We start from the raw sequence: 6,000 nt of genomic DNA on the forward strand, positions 1-6,000 counted from the left end.
GAAGGAAAGCCTGACCAAGATAAGCCTTGCTAAAGTGTTGTGATATCATCATACTAACCCCACAAACCTTATCGCCAACATATCACAGGTTATCTTGTCTACACTAACTTTAGTAATATATTAACCACACTGCTATTTATACAGCGTATTAATATTATACTCACTGGACCCTTTTTCATGATACAATTCGTAATTAACAGAAAAATAGAATGACCTCGTTTCTATAAGCCTCGTCCCCCCCCCCCCCCACCTGTGGGAGTAATCAAAATGCAACAGTTAGAAATAACTGGATTTAGATTTTTTTTATTTAGGTAAAGGTACATACATTGAGTTACACATATAATGTAGTACATTATGTATGTATTACATAATACGTATGTATTACGAGTACATACATAATGCTGGATTTAAAGATGGAGTACAGTCCCCGTGGTGCAGTGGTAAGACGCTCGCCTGGCGTTCCGCGAGCGCTTTGTCATGGGTTCGTATCCTGGCCGGGGAGGATTGACTGGGCGCAATTCCTTAACTGTAGCCTGTGTTTAACTCAACAGTAAAATGTGTACTTGGTTGTAACAAGGATTCTTCGCGGCGGGGATCGTATTCCAGGGACCTGCCCGAAACGCTACGCGTACTAGTGGCTCTACAACCATGTAACAACTCTTCTATATATCTCAAAACAATAGTACATACAATACCTAAAGCCACTAGTAAGCATTAGCGTTTCTGGCATTTAAACTGACCACAATGCCCCACCTTTTCAGGTCAAGGGAGCCGGTCGGCCGAGCGGACAACACACTGGACTTGTGATCCTATGGTCCTGGGTTCGATCTCAGGCGCCGGCGAGAAATAATGGGCAGAGTTTCTTTCTCTATGCCCCTGTTACCTAGCAGTAAACTAGGTACCTGGGTGTTAGTCAGCTGTCACGGGCTGCTTCCTGGGGGTGGAGGCCTGGTCGAAGACCGGGCCGCGGGGACACTAAAGCCCCGAAATCATCTCAAGATCTCAAGAAAACTACCAAAAAAATAAGATGTCTTTTTCAAAGCAAATATATATAATTTTACCTAAACTGACGCCCCCCCCCCCCCTTCTCTTCCTTCTCTCAAATCTTATTATTAAGAACTGAGAAAAATTTGGGTCTCTTATTTCTCTTATTCATTCCATTTGTTCTCTCTCTTCATCCTTTCCCCTCGTCCTCCCCTTCTTTTTGAACTTCTTCCCCTTCTCTCAGAAAATATATTATTAGGAAGCAATGAAACTTCTGTATTTATATAGTGTCTCTCAGGTATTTTTGGGACGATCGTGAAAAACTCTTAGGGCATCACAACCAATATTTCACACTTAACCACACGACTTAATGAAAATATAATTGGGGGGTGGGGGGGTGGAGGTGTTATTAATTACTGATATTTCTTATATCATTTAACTTCTCACATCTCAAAGAACCACCTTTCAATCTCTCTCATCTCCCCTCTCTCTCTCACTCACTCTCACTCACTCTCACTCACTCTCTCTCTCTCTCTCTCTCTCTCTGTCTCTCTCTCTCTCTCTGTGTCTCTCTCTCTCTCTCTCTCTCTCTCTCTCTCTCTCTCTCTCTCTCTCTCTCTCTCTCTCTCTCTGTCTCTCTCTCTCTCTCTCTCTCTCTCTCTCTCTGTCTCTCTCTCTCTCTCTCTGTCTGTCTCTCCCTCCCCTCTCTCTCCTGTCTCCCCTCTCACTCTGGGATGCCTTCCCCAACCACCACCGCACCAGAGCCATGGACAGGGAGATATATCAGTTCAGTGCTCGCATTTCCAGCTAACTTTCACCTGTCTCTTGCCGCGTCAGTGGTGCAGACGGGTGGCTGGAATAATTTAAGACTGGAGTCAGAGACGGCGGGGCAACATATCTTCACAATGACAGTGTTCTTTACCGCGTGGTTATGGTACTGGAGATGAATATTAAGAAGCAGTTGCTTTCTTAAGTGTGGTGTTGACCACTGGTGGAAGACCTGGCAAAGTGTTCACAACACTTGGTTATGATGGCATTTTGTTATGACAATGAGGTACCTGTTAGGTCATGTTATGAACCACCTTTATATATGCATACACACACACACACACACACACACACACACACACACACACACACACATACACACACACACACACACACACACACACACTCATCAACACGACACACACACACACACACACACACACACACACACATCAACACGACACACACACACACACACATCAACACAACACACACATCAACACAACACACACACACACACACATCAACACGACACACACACACATCAACACAACACACACACACACACACACACACATCAACACAACACACACATCAACACAACACACACACACACACACATCAACACGACACACACACACATCAACACAACACACACACACACACACACACACATCAACACAACACACACATCAACACAACACACACACACACACACATCAACATGACACACACACACATCAACACAACACACACACACACACACACACACACACACACACACACACATCAACACAACACACACACACACACACACACACACACACACACACACACACATCAACACAACACACACACACACACACATCAACACAACACACACACACACACACACACACACACATCAACACAACACACACACACACACACACACACATACACACACACACACACACACACACACACACACACACACACACACACACACACACACATCAACACAACACACACACACACATACACACACACACACATACACACACACACACACACACACACACACACACACACACACACACACACACACACACACACATCAACACAACACACACACACAAACACACATCAACACATTGCATTGGGTTTGTAAACAAGCACCAACATGGGTTCTGGACAGGGAAATCATGCCTAACAAACCTTTTAGAATTCTATGATAAAGTAACAAGGATAAGGCAGGACAGAGAAGGCTGGGCAGACTGCATATTTCTTGACTGCCAAAAGGCCTTTGATACGGTACCGCACATGAGACTGCTATACAAACTTGAGAGGCAGGCAGGAGTAAGCGGAAAGGCCCTAGTATGGGTGAAGAACTACCTAACAGGAAGGAGCCAGAGGGTAATGGTAAGGGGCGAAAAGTCGGACTGGCGAACAGTAACAAGTGGAGTACCTCAAGGATCGGTGCTGGGACCAATCCTCTTTCTAATTTACGTAAATGATATGTTTACAGGAGTGGAATCATACATGTCAATGTTTGCAGATGACGCAAAATTAATGAGAAGAGTTGTGACAGACGAGGATTGTAGGATCCTTCAAGAGGACTTAAACAGGCTGCAGAGATGGTCAGAGAAATGGCTACTGGAGTTTAACACCAGTAAATGTAAAGTTATGGAAATGGGATCAGGCGACAGGAGACCAAAGGGACAGTACACAATGAAGGGGAACAGCCTACCTGTAACGATTCGAGAAAGAGACCTGGGAGTGGATGTGACACCTAATCTAACTCCTGAGGCACATATAAATAGGATAACGACAGCAGCGTACTCTACACTGGCGAAAATTAGAACTTCATTCAGAAACCTAAATGAGGAAGCTTTTAGGGCGCTTTACACTGCCTACGTGAGACCCGTCTTAGAGTATGCTGCGCCATCATGGAGCCCCCACCTGAAGAAACACATAAAGAAACTGGAGAAGGTTCAGAGGTTTGCGACGAGGCTTGTCCCAGAGCTACGAGGGATGGGATATGAAGAGCGGCTGAAGGAACTGAACCTTACGACACTAGAGAAAAGAAGGAAGAGAGGAGATATGATAGGGACATATAAAATACTCAGGGGAATTGACAAAGTGGAAATAGATCAAATGTTCACACGTAATAATAACAGAATGAGGGGACATGGGTGGAAACTGGAAACTCAGATGAGTCACAGAGATGTTAGGAAGTTTTCTTTTAGCGTGAGAGTAGTAGAAAAATGGAATGCACTTGGGGAACAGGTTGTGGAAGCAAATACTATTCATACTTTTAAAACTAGGTATGATAGGGAAATGGGACAGGAGTCATTGCTGTAAACAACCGATAGCTAGAAAGGCGGGATCCAAGAGTCAATGCTCGATCCTGCAAGCACATATAGGTGAGTACATATAGGTGAGTACACACACACACACATCAACACAACACACACACACACACACACACACACACACACACACACACACACATACACACACACACACACACACACACACACATCAACACAACACACACACACACACACACACACACACACACACACACACACACACACACATCAACACAACACACACACACATCAACACAACACACACACACACACACACACACACACACACACACACACACACACACACACACCAACACAACACACACACACATCAACACAACACACACACACACACACACACACACACACACACACACACACACATCAACACAACACACACACACACACATCAACACAACACACACACACACACACACACATCAACACAACACACACACACATCAACACAACACACACACACATCAACACAACACACACACACACACACACACACACACACACACACACACACACACACATCAACACAACACACACACACACACATCAACACAACACACACACACACACACACACATCAACACGACACACACACACACACACACACACACACACCCACAACACACACACACACACACACACACACACATCAACAGCTGTGACAGCAGGCTCCCAAACAACATGTGGAAAGGCGATTATGTACGTCAAAATATATATACGAAGAAAACGCGAATAGGCGAGTCATACCTACACGAAGACCCCGTAAGTCGGGTCAACCTGTCCTAAAAAGAACGTCGCTTTCCGCTCCTATGCGTTACCCAAAACCAAAAATTGTCGTACTAGAAAATGGAAGCAGCTGGCGAAAGTGACGTACTGTCTTATTTTCTGTTTTGGGTTCTCTGGTAGGTTAGGACAAGGGCACTTTAAATTTTCCGTTTTCTTGCCATTTCGAAACCTTAGGAGGACGGACTGGGTACACACACCCTCATAATATATGGATATCAGCGCGACACAGATGATGAACGAGCACAAGTGGAGAGAGGGAGACCTTCTCCCTGTCTCCACTTCTCCACTCAGAGTGGAGTACCTCAAGGATCGGTGCTGGGACCAATTCTATTTCTAATATATGTTAACGACATGTTTACACGAGTAGAGTCCTACATGTCGATGTTCGCGGATGACGTAAAATTAATGAGAAGAGTTGTGACATGAGAATTGTAGGATCCTCCAAGAGGACTTGAACAGGCTGCAGAGAAATGGCTACTGAAGTTTAACACGAGCAAATGTAAAGTTATGAAATGGGATCAGGTTATAGGAGACCAAAGGGACAGTACACAATGAAGGGAACTGCTTACCTGTGACAACTCGAGAAAGAGACCTGGGGGTGGACGTAACACCTAATCTATCTCCTGAGGCACATATAAATAGGATAACGACAGCAGCGTACTCTACACTGGCAAAAGTTAGAACTTCATTCAGAAACCTAAGTGAGGAGGCATTTAGGGCGCTTTACACTGCCTACGTGAGACCAGTCTTAGAGTATGCCGCCCCATCATGGAGTCCCCACCTGAAGAAACACATAAGGAAACTGGAAAAGGTTCAGAGGTTTGCAACGAGACTCGTCCCAGATTTACGAGGGATGGGATATGAAGAGCGCCTGAAGGAACTGAACCTTACGACACTAGAAAAAAGAATAGAGAGGGGGGGGGGGATATGATAGGAACGTATAAAATACTCAGGGGAATTGACAGAATGGAAATAGACGAAATGTTCACACGGAATAGTAACAGAACGAGGGGCCATGGGTGGAAGCTGGAAACTCAGATAAATCACAGAGATGTTAGGAAGTTTTCTTTTAGCGTGAGAGTAGTGGAAA

At 44.8% G+C, this 6,000-nt stretch overlaps 1 protein-coding gene across 5 annotated transcripts in view; it reads right to left on the reverse strand.

Moving 5' to 3' along the window:
• The window catches only part of LOC123768916 (Ankyrin repeat-rich membrane spanning), an 866,672-nt gene that overhangs the window by 370,811 nt on the left and 489,861 nt on the right, over positions 1 to 6,000 (reverse strand). The window lies entirely within an intron of this gene.

This window comes from Procambarus clarkii, chromosome 64 (genome assembly GCF_040958095.1).
Source record: "Procambarus clarkii isolate CNS0578487 chromosome 64, FALCON_Pclarkii_2.0, whole genome shotgun sequence".
Taxonomy (NCBI): Eukaryota; Metazoa; Arthropoda; class Malacostraca; order Decapoda; family Cambaridae; genus Procambarus; species Procambarus clarkii.